General features: G+C 32.1%; 1 long non-coding RNA gene across 1 annotated transcript in view; it reads right to left on the reverse strand.

Moving 5' to 3' along the window:
• LOC139501658 (uncharacterized) overlaps positions 1–20056 on the reverse strand; it is a 67836-nt gene that overhangs the window by 17338 nt on the left and 30442 nt on the right. The window contains exon 2 of the long non-coding RNA XR_011658624.1: positions 1911–1966. This is a non-coding gene — a long non-coding RNA (uncharacterized lncRNA). The remainder of the gene's footprint in view (positions 1–1910; positions 1967–20056) is intronic.

The raw sequence follows: 20056 nt of genomic DNA on the forward strand, positions 1-20056 counted from the left end.
ATTTTTCCTTCTTTACACCTTTTTGGTACCCTTTTATCCCCATAATCTCACTAAGTTTCTAAAATTAATAGTTTTGAAGTTAATCCAAACTAACTTCAAAACTAAGGGAATATTTTAATGTGATAAGTAGCTTTCCAAAGCAGAATTCAGAAAATGAGAAAATAGGGGGGCTTGAAAAACGAGCCTTATCGTGCCTTGTCCTTTAATGAATTAACACATTATTTATTTGGATACAAAAAATCATTTGAATTGCAATTTAAATCAATTTTTTTCCCTGTTTCCTGTTTTATGATTTCATCTTTAGAAACTGCAGAGATTATCAAAGAAATATTTTTAAAAGGACAGGTGAACGATACCAATGGGACAGACAAACTCATAATTTGAAATAAACTGACAATGCCTTGGCTAAAAAAGTAAAAGACAAGGGAACAAACATCGGTACACAAAACACAAAATAGAAAAAAACAAAAGACAATTTACCCCTCAAGAGTACTTAGTTGGGTTGTGACATAGAAACAGGACCCCAACTAAGTACTCTTGAAGGGTAAGCAGCTCCTGCTCCACATGTGACACCTGTTGTGTTGCTCATGTTAGTACAGACCCAGTTTTTGGATTGTATTGGTGAGATTTGGAGCATATCCTCTATCATCTGAAGTTTATGCAAGTTGAAACCTAGGTATATATCATATTTATATGTGATCATCATAAAGGTGCTCTTCAATTGGATGCAGCCAGTGGCTGATCCAAAAATTTTCATTAGGGGGCCACTCCAGTCATGCTTCAGTGATTCCCTGCACCCATCCCCCACTGGATCAGCTTATGGCAGCAAGTTACAACTGCATCAGCAGGGTCGTCTTTAAGGCCCGGGGGCCGGGGATTTCCCCCGGCAACTTCCCCTTGTTGACCCGGCTACTCTAGCGGCAAGTATGACCTGACTGTTTGAAAAAAACATACAGAGATCAATATTTCTCCGTTACAAGTTTTTGTTCCGTGATTTTAATTGTGAACAAGAGATACATCGAGTAATCCAAGTAAATCCGAGTGTTTAGGCCATTTTTACAGGTTAAAGCTTTCCTACGACGCTGCGAGTTTTTAAAGCGCTCGGATGATTTTGTCACTTCCGTTCTAAAATGTGACCGATCTTTTCACCATGCAGCGACGGTTTTTCTTTGGATTTAATAAGTAATTTATTTGTTTATCAGGTGTTTTAAGTATTTAAATTCAGAAATGAGGATGGTCAACGATTATTTTAACATACGTTGGACAAGCTACATAAGTTTTCAACCAAATGTATCACACAAAAAGAAGATCGATGTCTACAACCAGTGACAGTGTCACCTGTCGGGTGTTTCAGTTGTTCAATCAGAACATTGGTATTCAAAACAAATACTAAATATAGCTGAAGGCCAACATCTTTTAAGATAGGATAAATTACAACATCTTCTATAAATGTTGTTTGCCCAAGTATCCTATCTTTCTCTCTCTCAACAAGTCCAAAGCCTGCCTGGCCTCATGAATACTTTTAAATAAAAAGGTAAAGTAAATTATACGATAATAATGAAAATGTTTACTTGCAAAACGTGTTTATACTGAACCTTAAATACTATGAAATACTAAACTACTTCCTTTTTGTCGATATTAACAAGTTGCAAATCAAGGTTGAAGGTCTTCTTGAATTACATTTGTTACACATATATGTATATTGATATCGTAAAGTTGCAGTATGTTTTATATAGGAATTTGTTGATACGTTATGGAACATACAACAATGCAGATATAATACCAATACAGAGAGGAAATACAGCAATAAGTACTCTAGCAAATTATTTATACTAGAAGTATTCCGCTTTGTTGATGTTTTTTTCTTATCACCGAGATAACGACATTAAAAAGATATTAAATAAACTTACCACAATTAGATGATTTATACGGCAAATATGTCACCAGTTAAAAATCTTCATGTCGTCTGCAAAATCAATGAAAATAAACTAGTGTTATAACAATCAATACAAAACAGTCAACGATAGAAAAATATAAATATTTTATCAAATCATTTAATTTATGAAAATATTTTCCATGCAATTGTTCTATCGACTGGGAACGTGGGTGTATGCATAGATAATGGCGGGAAAATGTGTTGGCAATAATGGAGGGAAATGTGTTGTCAATAATTGATGTTTGACGAATTGATTTCCCAGGGCTGGTTTGATTTACTTTCCTCCTCCATATGTAGTAAATTAGTGGTTAATCTCAATATTGTGTGTTACAATATACTATCAATATACTATACATAGATAAAAGAAGATGTGGTAAATAAAGGCAACAGTAGTATACCGCTGTTCAAAACTCATAAATCCATGGACAAAAAACAAAATCGGGGTAACAAACTAAATCTTAGGGAAACGCATTAAATATCAGAGGAGAACAACGACACAACATTAAAATGTAACACACACAGAAACGGACTAAGCATTAGACAAAATCCTATGAGAATAACGAATACAACATCAAAACCAAATACATGAATTTGGGATAGATAAGTACCGTGACACGTCTTATAGTAATTCGTAAGTAAGCGTGGCAATAAGACAACTCTCCATCATACATATCATCAAGCACAGTTGACAATAGATGGATTTTTCCCTTGTTCTATTAAAACACGAAGCTCTTCACATATAATTTTGCATCCTTGACTTAGTTTGTGTTTGATTATTCCTAATGATATTAGATCAATATACGCGACACGCATGTTACAAATTTATGAAGTATTATTTACTTTTTTGTATTTAACTAGGCGTTGATGCAACCCATAAAACACTTTTCACTTAACTAAAAAACACCTTACAGTTCCCAAATATAGGTGACATTAGTTTACCGATCGAAAACATCAGTACACACGGATTGTTTATCATTTAACTACAGTATTGCTTTAAATTTTCTAACAACTATCAAATACATATAAGAACGGTAATTTGGTTATGCTGTAGGTCATAGGGTCATCGCTCTCATGAATTGTTCCCTTTGTTTGGATAGTTGTCTCTTTGACACACTCACTGTTTTCAATCCCCACTCTTTTTTCTCCAAACCTAACATGATACTTTGCAACATACTTGTTACGTTCGGAGGACGTGTTTTTCAACAGACTGTCGGCATTCCAATGGGAACAAACTGAGCCCCTCTACTTGCCGACTTGTTTCTTTATTATTATGAGACTGACTTCATGCATGAACTTCTTAGGAAGAAAGACAAGAAGTTATCAATACCCTTTAACTCTACTTTCCGCTATATAGATGATGTTCTTTCACTAAATAATTCAAAACTTGTATCCCATCGAACTAGAGATAAAGGATACTACAGGTACAGTTAAGTCAGCCTCATATCTTGACTTACATCTAGAAATTGACAATGAGGGTCGGTTAAAAACAAAACTTTACGACAAAAGAGATAATTTCAGCTTTCCAATTGTAAACTTTCCATTTCTAAGTAGCAACATTCCAGCAGCACCTGCATACGGGGTATATATCTCCCAATTTCAAAGAACGTCTTACTTTTTCTAAAAAAAGTTAATCGGAAGGTACCAAGACCTGGTTGATAAATATTCCGTATCAACTTCACAAATAATACACGATGGTCTTGATGTATAGATTCTGCGTACTGATGTTGTTTATCATCTTAAAAACGTGTTTTATAGTTCTTTCTTGTCTTTGTTCTATTATTAAAATTACTTTTACTGTTGAATGGTTTTATGTGATATCCGTTTGACGTGGCTCGGTACTTATACATTTCGTCAATGTGTTTGTATTGTCTTTCATTTTTTGGTGGCGTGTTTTGTATATGCGACTTTTTGTATTTCTTTGGTTCTTATAACGTGACTCTGTACTTAAAATATCCCGTCAGTATGATATTGTTCTATTTCATGTCATTATGATATATATCTATTGTGAATTACAAAATACGTTGAACCATAAACGTCAAAATCATTCATTCGCGTAGTGGAATTAACTATTTGTGGATTCTTATAAATTCTATATATAACTTTTGGACTATTTTCAATCTCGGTCTGTTTCTGAAATTTATTCATACATACTTTTGAATTTTTAAACCTATATGCTAACATTGCCTATGTAAAATTTAAAATTGTTTGTATGCACATTGAACGACAAATCTATGTGACGTATAAAATTTTCTGACGTCAGCCACACAAATCAATGAATGTGTTTGTAGATAGATGTTTTTGTGTTCTGTTAAATTGTTCCTTTTAAAATTGTTATACGATGATGACTGATGTACCCATATTTTGACTATTTTATTTATTGTGTCTGTTTAGTTAACGCATCAATGTAAATATAACGGAATTTGATGAGACTGTCATCAAAGTGAGAGGGTTAGCGCTATAAAACCAGGTTTATTCCACCATTTTCTAAATTTGAAAATGCCTTTACCAAGTCAGGAATATGACAGTTCTTGTCCATTCGTTTTTGATGCGTTTTGTTATTTGATTTTGCCATGTGATTATGGACTTTCCGAATTGATTTTCCTCTAAGTTCAGTATTTTTGTGATTTTACTTTTTGATACGATATTCCCGTGCTTGCATTTTCTATCATGATTTTCTTGATAGAGGGTTGCTGCTCACAAGGAAGCTATTAAAACAAGAGTTTTAAATTGTGAAGTTGAAATCATCCCTTCGTAAATTTTACGGACGCCATCACGAGTTGGTTGACCGTTATGAAATAACCGTTTCACAAATGATATCGGATATGTTCCTTACGTCGTAACTACAATCCCCTTCCCTTTCATGAATGTGACCTACCGAATTAGACTATTTACCGGATTTGTTATCTCATAAACAACACAACGGGTGCCACATTTGGAGCAGGATCTACTTACCCTTCCGGAGCACCTGAGGTCATTCCTAGTTTTTGGAAGGGTTCGTGTTGTTTATTCTTTAGTTTTCTATGTTGTGTCATGTGTTCTATTGTTTGTCTGTTTGTCTTTTTCATTTTTAGCCATGGCATTGTCAGTTTATTTTAGATTTCTGAGTTTAGCTGTCCCTTTGGTATCTTTCGTCACTCTTTTTTGCCACCTATTTGATCAATATTAGCTCTTTGTCTTAAATGTTATGTACCATGTGGCATAATTTATTTGTAATATTTAAGCAATAACTATATACCTGCCGTTTTTTTGATAATTTTATAATTTATCAAATTATTAAGGAATGATTATAATGAAGAAATTCAAACGCTCTTCGAAACATAAGATTTATTGGCACGAAACATATTATCGGAACTAAAACGCTAATAGGTACATCCGGTTTATATATAATGGCATTACCTAGACATAGAAAAGTAAAGACTGAGCGGCATAAAAATAGATAAAGTAAGATGCTCTTAATTAATTTTCTCGCTGTTGAAGACCCATTGGTAGTTTTTTTTTGTCGAGTTGTTTTTTTTTTTGACACATTCCTCTTTTCCATTCTAACTTTTAACAGTATTGTAATCTATGTAAATAACAACATGAAACATATCTAACGATTCCACGCAAGCTCCCCGTAATAATCTACGTCTGATCATTACTGTCATAACACTTTTCCAATATTTTTACCATAATAAGTATTTTCATTTGACTATTCTCATGAAATATTTTATTTCAAAATAGTAGCTGTAGCAGAGTGTCTGTTATCCTGGCTTATACAACCCTCCACCGTTGACCAAATGACACGAATTACAAAGAAGTCAACATGCATTGGTTGCAATACTGCTTTCAATAATGAACAAAACCCATAGCACATAGTTTGCTTACAAATGCCCCGAAAAGACTAATGTAATCAACTCAGAAGCGAAAGCAAACATCCTTATTACATGTAGTATGTACAAAACCATGAACGAAAAACAAATTATTTTATTCAGATACAAACGAAAACTGTTAACTGGCAGACTTCTTTTCATAGCTAACTTCGGCTAGAAAAATACATTTTTAATCACCCAATTTATCTCATGAATAATCGTTGCATGATCAACTATTTACTAGAGTATTTGTCAGATTAACAACAAAACACTTTTGGGTCGGAAATTAAAGGATATTGGACCAAACCTTTTGATTTTATTATAATTTTCATTATTTGTGTGTTCATGTGTATGTTAGTATAAATAGGGCTTAAAACGCCATTTTGAATAACACGGTTTTGTTATTACAAAACAAATCTTCTTTAGAAATTCGAATGTCCCTGTAGTATCACTGTAGTAAGGGGAAACCTTCAGATCCTGCATTTTTAAAACATACAGTGAATCTTCTTGGAAGATTGCTCTTATAAAGGTATTTGTTTTACCACACTTGATTAATATGATATTGTTAAATCTTCACCAACACAACAAGAACTTAAAAACGATAGAAATTGATTCTTTCATCATCCTACTCTCTAAAGCAGAACAAACGGAAGTCTGAAATGTTTTCAAGAAATTAAATACCCTGTACTCATGGTACTATGATTTATCCACATTGCTAAGTGTACCAAGCCGGAATGTCGCATATCTATTTCTAAAATGTCTGAGGATAAGAAAAAATTAATGATATGAAACTAATAGGTTTATACGTCTGGCGTATCAAATTAAAAACCTGGTACCTTTAATAATTTTTCAAATAAGAACTCTCATTATGACAATAAACTTGATGTAGTTCTGCAATTTACTTAGTCTAAGCTAAGTTTTCAAAGGCGGTGATTTAGCTCTTTACAGGATTAACATTTTGTGCTTGCAAAATGATTCGTGGAATTTCATGTATGCGATCAAATTCCTACTATCGACAAGTTTAACTTTGATGATATTGATAAACTATGGAATTTCGATCAATCTTCAATGTCCTTGTACGAATTCATCTTGAATTAAGTATCTAGATTACTGATATTGTCAGCTCTGGCAAAGATTAATATGCAACCCAGATATTTTTAATTCATCTGAAATCACTTTTATTAAACCAAGAGTTCCAAATGGTGAAGTTGAAATCATCCCTTCGTAAATTTTACGGACGCCATCACGAGTTGGTTGACCGTTATGGAATAACTGTTTCACAAATGATATCGGATATGTTCCTTACGTCGTAACTACAATCCCCTTCCCTTTCATGAATGTGACCTACCGAATTAGACTATTTACCGGATATGTAATCACATAAGCAACACGACGGGTGCCACATGTGGAGCAGGATCTGCTTACCCTTCCGGAGCACCTGAGATCACCCCTAGTTTTTGGTGGGGTTCGTGTTGTTTATTCTTTAGTTTTCTATGTTGTGTCATGTGTTCTATTGTTTGTCTGTTTGTCTTTTTCATTTTTAGCCATGGCATTGTCAGTTTGTTTTAGATTTATGAGTTTGACTGTCCCTTTGGTATCTTTCGTCCCTCTTTTAGAGGTTAAGATCATAGTCGACTAGCTAAGCGTACTTTTATAAACGCTATGGACATATATAAACGCTATGAACATACATAAAACGCTATGAACATACATAAACGCTATGGACATACATAAACGCTATGGACATACATAAACGCTATGAACATACATAAACGCTATGAACATACATAAACGATATGAACATACATAAACGCTATGAACATACATAAACGCTATGAACATACATAAACGCTATGAACATACATAAACGCTATGGACACGCTATGAACATACATAAACGCTATGAACATACATAAACGCTATGAACATACATAAACGCTATGGACATACATAAACGCTATGAACATACATAAACGCTATGAACATACATAAACGCTATGGACATACATAAACGCTATGGACATACACAAAATCTACTGACATTAGTAGGGTTGATATTTCAAGCTTAACATATACTTAAAAGGACAGCATGAACATATTGTAAATCATCTTGATTTATGTCAAGATTCTGAATGACAGTCAGAATAAGGTTCATAGAATAATGAATATGGAAAAATGCGAAAAAAAAGCTAAAAAAGGAAGAATGCTTATGTGATTAGATATACATAAATGGAAAAACAGAGAAAAAAAATTAAACAATTGAAAAATACAGATATAAATATTCTCCCCCCTTTTGAATGTGAGAAAAAAATAGTAATTTGGCAACGTAAAAATATTTAATATCAGCAGCGATATTATTACAGGTTAAGTGAAAAGAAAACAATATCGACTTTTCATCACTGGTGTTTGATATTAGTTTCACGAATGATATCGGATATGTTCCTTACGTCAAAACTACAATCACCTTCCCTTTCATGAATGTGACCTACCGAATTAGACTATTTATCGGATTTGTTATCTCATAAGCAACACGACGGGTGCCACATGTGGAGCAGGATCTGCTTACCCTTCCGGAGCACCAGTGATCACCCTTAGTTTTTGGTGGGGTTCGTGTTGTTTATTCTTTAGTTTTCTATGTTGTGTCATGTGTACTATTGTTTGTCTGTTTGTCTTTTTCATTTTTAGCGATGGCGTTGTCAGTTTATTTTAGATTTATGAGTTTGACTGTCCCTTTGGTATCTTTCTTCCCTCTTGTACATGATTAGGTTTATGTGGTGGTTGTTGTATTGATTGCATGTTAATTTACATTCTGGTGAAAAAAATATGCACGGTTAATTATTTTACGTTCAGATAATAATGTGTTTTTAAAGACAAATGAGACTTAGACTGACTGGATAAGTCATATCGTTATAAAACAGAAATTTAAAAGTATCGGAGCAAAATTACCAGAGGAAAAAGGAGTACGTCCGGTAAGGGCCGATTTTAGCATCAAATTTCAGGTTCATCTAACGAAAGTTTTTGAATAGCGGTATACAACTGGTGCCTTTATTTTGACACTTAATAAACACTTAAGTGTCTATGTGAATTGATTCGATTAGTTTATGTGAAAGATTTTAACTGATTTAGTCATTAAAGCGCTCTGATTCAAGCTTAAATATGAAAAATCTATCAAATATGCCACTTTTCAGATGTTTTTGTCAAAAATGAAAGTGGCCGCATCCGTGTTCATCCTGAACCTTTATATAAGTTTTGTATTATCATCAAATACAACTTACATTTCAATATTATGAATGGACACGAATGCGGCCACATTCATTTTAGATGGAAATTAACCACAATGCTTAAATTTGGAAGATTTCAGTAATTAAGCATGACTTAATGATGCTAGAACGCGATATGTGTGCATTGTATTGTAAACACAGCTCATATTTATGTAGCAGAATATTTTTACTCTCAAAAATATAGCTTAAAGATAAACTTTTCACAATTTTCTAAAACAGCTATACTTTGGGGCCAAAAAGGGGTCTTACTGAACCTACTCCTTTATCTTGTTTTGTGTTCGAGAAAACAGACATTGTTTCTTTCATAGTTTGCATGCAAATTAACATTTTTTCTGTTATACGTCTAAAACCAATATTTTCATATTTGTCATTAATGTATACATCGAAAACAAATTCCGAAAATAAGGACAACTTCTATCCGCTCCATAGTTATTTTTCGCTTACTGCTACTTTATCAAACCAAACTATTTTCTTTCAATGGATCTGTTTCACATCATTTGAACAGTTCATCATCATATTCTTGTTTTGTGTTACACTAAAGTTGTTTTCGTCTATCTTGGGTTTTGATGGTTTGGTTATAGATTAACCATTTGCCTGGATCATGTTATATAAATAATTGTTGAAATAAGTTTATAAAGGCCTTCTGGGACAGATTATCGTTTTAAACAGAAATAAAACAGGATTTCTACTTATTTTTTATATAATTTAGGAATCGACCAACGTATGGGGAGCAGAGATAGCTAACAAATATTCTGAAGCACCACATGCATGTACCTCTCGCCTGAAACACACCAGTTTTGGTTTATTTTATTTGCCATATGTTTCTGGTTTATTGTTTTTATCACAATAATCAGATGTTAGTTTTCTCTTTTAAATTGACTAACAATTTGTTTTGAGGTGTCATTCATAGCGTACTATACATTTTTCGTTTTGGTCATTCTGAAAACCGTTCAATTGCCCGAGAACACAGTTAGTTCGTAGTGCATTTCTTTTAGACAATAAATTCAAATTTAAAAAATCGCACCTGCTCTTTCTCAAAATAATGTTTACAGTGTAGTGTACTACCAGTGAGACAAATAATATCAAAATTATAGAAACTTCTACCAGCTCTAACTCAAAATATTGACAATTCTGTGTTAAGGGGGTGTAAAATTCAGTTTGACAGTTTCAGAAGTGATAAAATTTGACCTTTTTGAACTGGACCAAATCCCAACTTCACATAAAGATTCAGCACCCAAAATGTTTTAACATGTAATTACATCCCCCTACTTAATATTTCATGCATTTAATATCAAGAAATAAATTGGGAAAGTGTATCAAATAAAACAATGCTTGGACCCAATGACTTATAGTTGTTAACATCCTCGCCTTTTGATAGTTGGATTATTGCATTATTGTCAATCATACCACAACTCGTTATTAACATCCTCGCCTTTTGATAGTTGGATTATTGCATTATTGTCAATCATACCACAACTCGTTGTTAACACCCTCGCCTTTTGTTAGGTGGATTATTGCATTATTGTCAATCATACCACAACTCGTTATAAACATCCTCGCCTTTTGATTGGTGGATTATTGCATTATTGTCAATCATACCACAACTCGTTATTAACATACTCGCCTTTTGATTGGTGGATTATTGCATTATTGTCAATCATACCACAACTCGTTGTTAACATCCTCGCCTTTTGATAGGTGGATTATTGCATTATTGTCAATCATACCACAACTCGTTATTAACATACTCGCCTTTTGATAGTTGGATTATTGCATTATTGTCAATCATACCACAACTCGTTATTAACATACTCGCCTTTTGATAGTTGGATTATTGCATTATTGTCAATCATACCACAACTCGTTATTAACATACTCGCCTTTTGATAGTTGGATTATTGCATTATTGTCAATCATACCACAACTCGTTATTAACATACTCGCCTTTTGATAGGTGGATTATTGGATTATTGTCAATTATACCACAACTCGTTATTAACATCCTCGCCTTTTGATAGTTGGATTATTGCATTATTGTCAATCATACCACAACTCGTTGTTAACACCCTCGCCTTTTGTTAGGTGGATTATTGCATTATTGTCAATCATACCACAACTCGTTATTAACATCCTCGCCTTTTGATAGGTGGATTATTGCATTATTGTCAATTATACCACAACTCGTTATTAACACCCTCGCCTTTTGATAGGTGGATTATTGCATTATTGTCAACCATACCACAACTCGTTATTAACATCCTCGCCTTTTGATTGGTGGATTATTTCATTATTGTCAATCATACCACAACTCGTTATTTCAATTCATATGTCGGTATTTGTTTTTAAAAATGCTGCTTCATAAGTAAAAGTTGAAACTTGATAAATAGTATTGTACAAATGGAAATAAAAAGACAAATGAATTATTCCCAACAGCCAATACATCCTATCTTAATAATTCATTACTAGCCTCAGAAAGGACGATAACTCAAACAATCAGTCAAAACATTTATCATAGAGATGACACAGATAACACAAATTGCCTTCATTTATATTGTATGTCAGAGCAATAATGTCTTACAAATAAACAAGGCGCAGATGGAGTATTAATCAAAATGAATGCCAATGAATTTAAATCGAACATTAACCGTAGAGTTGACCTTTTTTCATTCAAAACTGCTATTATAAATCATATTGCATTCTAATCCCAAATGAATAAGTCGTTATGTAACGTTTGATAGTGAATCACAATTTTTTCAAAAAGTTTAACAAAAAGCATTTATAAAATTGTATTTTCATAATCGGATGAAAGAACGTTTTGTATAATTTGAAGGAAGTTTGATGTTTTGTAAATACATTGTAACATACATGTATATATTTCTTATTTCAAAGTTCAACAATTTTAATGTTTTTGATATCATACATTAGATGCAACGGTATCGTTGACAAACAACGACTACTGACCAAAGATTACAGAACTAGAATGTGAAAATCTAACAATGGGGGTATGCATAATTCGCCGTTTCAGAATCTTAAGGACTATAGAAATTTTCGTTGTTCGTACCCTAATTGAAATTGACATTACGTCATTAGTTGGTATTCAATTATTTGTGGCGTTGTTAGCCAATCATTGCGTGCTGGTGTTCGTTTATTAAAATATTACCCAACAATCTTAGATGTTGAAACGGCTAGTTTTAAATTATTGGTTGTGGCTTTATTTTCATTGGGTTGAGTTGTATTGGTTGGTTCCATTATCTAACACCATTTCATTTATTTTTAATGATTTTAAAATTAGTACTTGGTAACCCAAGATGAGCGAAATAAACAATGTAATTACGAATGTAAATATATGTTTAGTCGGTTGATTACTTTATAAGTTTTTATTGGTTAACTTGTAATGTTTTAAACATATTCATATTTTAAAAAAGGAAAATGTTTTCAACTAATCATTTATAATAATTGAATGATTACTTTTACTGATAAACAACATGTGTGTTAAAATCAATGTTTTGCATTGGTGACGCGTAATCTAATTGATATTTTCAATTTATTTTACTGTGTTGTAAAAGAAAAATCCATTCGAATTATTCAAACTTCAAAAGGTTGTTCCACCCCAGGGTGAGTTTTCTCAGTGGATTTTACACAAAATTTTCGAATTTATTGTTTTGAAAAATCTCTTGAATGTGTTTCGTCAATTGGGTTTGACTAGTCTTATGAAGACAACATGTGTATTTAAATACTTTATCATAAGTTTGACACCTTTAATGAGATTTTGTAAAGAAACACATCACGAATTAAAGTATAATTGACACAAGAGACATCTTCCATCTTAATGTTACAAGTAAGCTTTTATCTTATGATGCACTGACTCCCAGTAACAGTGCCATTTAAAGTACCAAATGAAACTTGTCTGCCTTTGTGTGTGTCTGATTAAGATTCTCATTGCGGACGATACATGTATACTAGAAACGCTTGCTCCTTATGCGTTACATTTCTATGGTGTTTGTTCTTTTATGGGTTTCACATATAACAAACACCTACATATAAATCACTAATGACTTAGACCTTTATTAAATGTCGTTTTCAATTCATTGATCACGCAAAGTTACGTAATTTGTGCTTTATGCTGGACCGAACTATATATGTTGGTCAAAGTGCTAGGAGACCTGTTCAGTCTACTGGCACTAATGGCATTAGTCCGTTTTGTTTTAAAGTCATTGTTATTCCAGTTTAATTTGTGTATCTACTTTATCATGGTCTACACAATGTCTGACATTATCTTTGACAGAATCAATTAGGAATTGTGTTTCATTGGCTTTAGACTGAACGTATTATATCGTCTGTTTCATACAATGGTTATATGTAATGTTTTAACGTGACAATTCAGAATTATGTCATCATGAGAATGTTGATGTTACGCATGCTAGAAAGTTATTCTAGAAATGAAAAATAAATAATGTAAACGTTTACAACACTTGTGGTGTCGTCTGCCCCAAGAAATAATTCGACAAACAGTGCATGGTTTGTGACAGTTTCAACAAAAAGCATACAAACATACAAATCTAAATTATAAAGCTTCAAATGTATATAGAATCTTATTGTTGACATAATTGATTGTTATATATAATGTCGGTGAAAAAAGTGTAAGCAGTAATTTTCAAATATATATTTAAAAAGGAACGATTTATTTCAATTTCAATTATGATCATCAATTTTGTTTTGTCACTGAAAGCTCAGAACAAGTGTATATTCACAACATGGGAAGCAGAATGGTATGAAGCCTACTTTTGATAGTTTATGACATTTCTATAGCGAGGACATTAAGTTGTATTTCTTCCAGACTATATTTAAGTTATGTTTAGTAATGAAAACATCGGTAATTGACTACTGTTTTCTCTATTAAGCCCTTAATAACCAGGTAAATGCAAATCTATTATATTAGTAACAATTATGTAATAAGTAATTATGTCGGATTTTCATTGTGTAGTTTCTTTTCTCGTAAACGAGTGAGAGGTCATGAAGTATATCTTCTTTCGAACTGTACAAAATAATATGAATTACCTAAATCGTATCTGATTGCTATAATACAATTAATCTATTATTAAATGAAATTATTTCGCATATTCAATCCATCAAAACTTTGCTAATATTTAGAAGTAGCACAGAAAACTAATATTGAACGAAAACATATTAAAGTTGATATGCAACATCTGCATCGCATGTCAAGTTCAATTGGGTGAAATTTCTTAAGATGGACATATTCTTGATAAACGCAACAGGTTTAATAAATGTATTAAATTGAGAATGGAAATAATAAATATGTCAAAGAGACAACAACCCGATCAAGGAGAAGAAAATCAGACGAAGGCCACCAATGGGTCTTCAATACAGCCAGACATTCATGCACCTTATTTCAAAACCAAACATGTATTTCGTATCAAGCTGATCCTCAATTCTTACGTTTGCAAATCATTTCAAATAGTTTCTTTGAGATGCTGATATGTAAATCGCCCTGACAAGCGACCAGTAATATTCCATTGATGCAAATATAAACTGAAATATTTTAAAATTCTATTATCGTTTGACATTTATTTCGTTCTGCATCGACAAGAGAATTTTCGTTATAGTAATTTGACGTTTATGTTGTTCTGCATTGACAGGAGAATTTGTGTTATAGTAATTTGACATTTCTACTGGGTAAACCACCAATATTATCACCGCACACCAACTAATTTACCAACTTACGTTGTGCGTCAACAAATTGTATAAACTATTCTTAGAATAGTTTATATCGTAAGGGGGTAATTGTCAGTTAATTCGATAACGTTGACTTCCCTGTTATTATATAATAATGTGTTTTTCTAAAAAAAAATACTGTTGCCTTAATCTAAAAACGTTTTTTTCAAGAGATACAAGCGATTTTAACATTGCCATGTAAGCGGGAGGTTTGCTTAGCCGTAAAACCAGGTTTTATCTACGAATTTTCCTGAACCAAATAAAAATATGGCAGCTGTTAACAAAACTTCTGTTTGTTTGTATGTTGGCGCTTGATTTTGTTGCACTCAAGTGTTTGGTTCCCTCAATCGATTTATGTTTTTTGAACAAAGGTATTTCACAATTACGTTTATCTACAGGTAAACAAAAATAAACTTAGGGAGCAATCAAAAAACTATTTGTCAAATATAACAGATAAAAAAAAGATCAAATGTAAAAATACCCACAACAAAACACTATACGAAACCAATGATAAGAGTAAAACGAAGCCAACTAAAATTTGGTACTGAACTAAGGTGTTCTTGAAAGATCAACGGTTCATGCTAAAAATGTAACACGTATCGTGTAATGCATCATCAAATTATTGATTATTTATTTTGTACTATATAATTGATCAATGTTTCCATAAACAAAAATTATCGTTAAATGTTAATTATTTCTCCATAAGACGTGACAGAATGTAAATATTCAAAGACTCCTAACAACAAGGTTGACTACAATCGCTTTAAGTATAGCGTTAATTCCAGGGAGATTACACTATACAAATTGTAGTCAGGTAAATTTAACTACCCTATCTATTGCATGTAATTAACAGCTAATATGATCATATTGTAATCCCAACAAATACTCTGACATATACATGAACAAGTTTACGAAAGGCATTACAACATTATTTAGTTGCGTTTATTGCCAGATAAGACAAACATAAATATAATCTTGACAAAACTCAATTTACAAAGATTAATTAATTAAGTCCTAGGTGAACAACCATTATAACGCTGAGGTAACACTCTTGTCTGTTTAAATTGAGTATAACTTATTTAATTTAAACAGATTTAGAGGTTAAAACTAGGTCACTATTTATATAGGAGACAAAAGTAGCCTTTCTTGGTTCTGCGTTTATAATATAAAATCATCCACTGAAAAAAAACCTGACAAATTCTGAATATTGAAATTTGTGAATAAAACGTCAAAACAGTGTTGATGGCAGTGGATTACTATTTCCACAAACAGTCAGTATCCATAGGCTATCCGATTTGCATCCCGACCGGCTGTACTTAGACAAAGAAGAATTCTTACGAAACTACTCAAAGAAAAAAATACAATCATTTTTTAACTACGAAAGCACTGGCGGTATAATTAATAGGGCAGTGATATTGCTTTTCCCTTCTGTACTTATTTTTTAATTTTTATTTATTTTGCACAAACAAACACTATTTGAAGAAAGAAGAGTGCTTGAATAAATTTCCCATTATCTACACTTTTTATGTTCTATCATTTCCAGTTTTTATAATTATCTTCAACCGATACTCGGTTAATAGAATTATTTGATAAACTCAAGAAAATCCCTGAGTAGAAGCAATCATCATTTAATAAGGTTTACTTTACCGTTATGCTCAAACAAAGTTTTAGACTGTCAACTTAATGTGTAATTAATTACATGACAATTAAGGACATTTCTACTTTACATTGATTTTTTTCCATCTACAAAACTGTTAAAAAGATTGATATTCTGACTCGGTTATGGATAATAAATTATTTGCGTTTGTAATATCAATTTATAAAATGTACCGATGTAACTTAAGGTGGCACGGTAGTATTTGCATTCCAGAATTTAGGTTGCTCTTTTGTGTACCCTACTTAGGTTAATGTATCTAAACAGTGCGATTGGACAAAAAATACAGTATCAACTGATCTTATTTTCCCAAACTGAGGGATGAATCAGGTGTAGAAAAATATGAAATAATTTTACATGCAGATGAAAATGAATTTTTGAGAATTTTTGGAAATTTTGTATTCACTGCACCATAAAAGACCTAAAAACACTAGTGGCCTTAGGTATTTAAATATAGCAAAAAAAGTAAACGGTCATGATACATATTCAAATTCATTTCTAAATAGTAAAATGAAAGTACTTCAGTTAACTGTGAATGTAGAATTTTTTGCAGTGTTAGAAAGTGGTGAAAATTCTAAAAAGGCTATCATTATCCCTATGGGCCAGGAAATACTACCGTGCCACCTTAAGGGGGATATATATTTTTACACTAAATCAATAAAAGAATTTTTTTTACCTATGCAATTTGTAAGTTTATCAATAACAATTTGATTTAGAGCAACTATGATAAAAACAAGCATTAAATTCCACCCTGAGAGTAAAAATTGCTGATTCATCAAATTTTGCCTGATCTGTTGGTAATAATGTAAAAAATTACCTAAAAAGTAGGACTTCATTGTTTTTATGTAACTTTCAATACATTTTTAATTATATAGGCTCGGTTTAACTTTTCGCAGTGTCTGACACATGTGCAACCACTGGAATTTGAGACGCGATATTCTTTGATTGCATGTACATCCTATTATTTTCACCGAAATAAATAAATTGCATAATTTCTTATTTTTTTCAACACAAGTACAGCTATACTAGTTTTCTTCAGGTTTTATTTGTAGTTCTGAGGTATCATGACACCAGTAGGAGCATTTTGGGAACCAGTAAGTAGTTAAGGGGTCCTTACTTATTCATTTAGCCCTCATATTTGGCTGAAATAGAGAAAGCAATAGGGGTTGCTTTACATTGACAAGACATTACTTTTGACAAAGAATGTAATTATAATGTTAAATCAGAATGATTAAATGGTTTATTCATTTTCCATGCAAATGCCATTAATTGTTAAGATTTTCTGACAGTGAAAAGTAAAATAAAGGCAATTTGATTATGTAAGGGGACATCATTTAACTTAATGCATACATGAGAAATAGACAAACTGTCAACTTAGAGATGTGTTCTAGTACATGTATTGTCAAAAGCATTTTAGAATAATAGTTAAATGTAATCTAAAGACTCTTGTTGTATTGCCTTTATAATCTGGAAATGCTTAAAGTAATATAAGGCATGCTGTAAAATGTGGAATGGACTTTAATATCATTTTTCATGATTTGGTGCTTAAACTGTTTCTTTTAGTCAGATTAACCATAAATAGAGTTGGCAATCCAATAATTCCTCCTGAATCACCATGTTTGACTTCTGTGTTTTGTTGAAACATCATATATTTGGGTTTTGTGCACTCCTTAGGTTAAAATGGTAAGATAAAAAAAATGTGAAAATCTGCCAGATGGGGTAGGGTTGTAATCTTTCATTTTTTTTTGGTAAGAAATGAGTGCAGACAAGTATTCTTTATTGTAATATGTTCAAAAGTAAGAAGTCTATGCATCATAGGTGTCATGACTGGTTTCAGGTTTGTTATGTCTTGGTTAAGGTGGCACGGTAGTATTTGCATTCCAGAATTTAGGTTGCTCTTTTGTGTACCCTACTTAGGTTAATGTATCTAAACAGTGCGATTGGACAAAAAATACAGTATCAACTGATCTTATTTTCCCAAACTGAGGGATGAATCAGGTGTAGAAAAATATGAAATAATTTTACATGCAGATGAAAATGAATTTTTGAGAATTTTTTGAAATTTTGTATTCACTGCACCATAAAAGACCTAGTGGCCTTAGGTATTTAAATATAGCAAAAAAAGTAAACGGTCATGATACATATTCAAATTCATTTCTAAATAGTAAAATGAAAGTACTTCAGTTAACTGTGAATGTAGAATTTTTTGCAGTGTTAGAAAGTGGTGAAAATTTTAAAAAGGCTATCATTATCCCTATGGGCCAGGAAATACTACCGTGCCACCTAAAACGGCTTTATTGGTTATTCTAAAAACAGAATGAATTCACAAACACATGGTCGAATACCGTGAATCCACGTTATTCAAACTCTAGTGGTAATTGTCTCATTTTGGGAATCAAAACAATTCTCCTTATTATACATTATAAAACAGGTTCAATCATATTTCAAGCAATATGGAATCTTTAATTTCTCATACTATATACAAATTGTTATTTGCCTAGAAAATTGAGTGTTTTAACGAATAAACAATATTAGAAAAACTTTTAATAATTTTGTTGAGTGACAAGTCATGTTTATAAACGGTTAAGAAATAAAAACGTCAATGGAAGCAGTCACATTTACTCATATATTATTGCACTTTTAAATGAGAGATTTGTAAACTCTCTAAAATAAACCATATTGCACGGAAGAGACATATAACATTTAACTCCAGCTGTCTGTAGTCATTAACGTCTGATTATTAGGTCAAATAGTTTTTCCAATAATGTTACCACAACGGACATTATCATAAAAATGGCCAATAGAAAATGTTAGTTGTTACAAAGTACCTACTATAGTGTTTTTTGTCAATTTCCTTATAAAGTATGCTTATAAACATGTTATAAAGACAGACTTGACTAGTTTAAAGACAGTCAGATGATCACCTGATGTCTATGAGTATTGTTGAGACGCAGTATGTCCATTATTAATCCGAAGACAGTGTTAGATTCATCTAGGTTAGGCTTTTTGCGGTTAAGATTTGCAATATAGAATCGCATACTTAAATCAACATTTGTATTACACAAAAATAAATATTGCAAATTCAATTTTCAAACAAACTTAATAAATTAAACGACATGATTAATATTTATATTAAGTAAACAATAGGTTTTTGAGCTTATAATTACGGGTGAATATCCTAGTGTCGTTTGTTTTCTCTTATTTTTGAGTGTAAATTCACATCGCGATAAGACGTGTCACGGTACTTGTCTATCCCAAATTCGTGTATTTGGTTTTGATGTTATATATATATGTTATATTTGTTATTCTCGTGGGATTTTGTCTATGTGTGTTACATTTTAGTGTTATGTCGTTGTTCTCCTCTTATATTTAATGCGTTCCCCTCGGTTTTAGTTTGTTATCCCGATTTTGTTCTTTGTCCATGGATTTATGAGTTTTGAACAGCGGTATACTACTGTTGCCTTTATCTAGTATAGTAGATCATCTGATAATCTCGAATTGTTTCACTCGTAGAAGCACAAATCCAACAGATATATGCTAGTTTAAAAGAAGGACGAAAGATACCAGAGGGACAGTCAAACTCATAAATCGAAAATAAACTGAC

The sequence above is a fragment of the Mytilus edulis genome, chromosome 13 (assembly GCF_963676685.1).
Source record: "Mytilus edulis chromosome 13, xbMytEdul2.2, whole genome shotgun sequence".
Classification (NCBI taxonomy): Eukaryota; Metazoa; Mollusca; class Bivalvia; order Mytilida; family Mytilidae; genus Mytilus; species Mytilus edulis.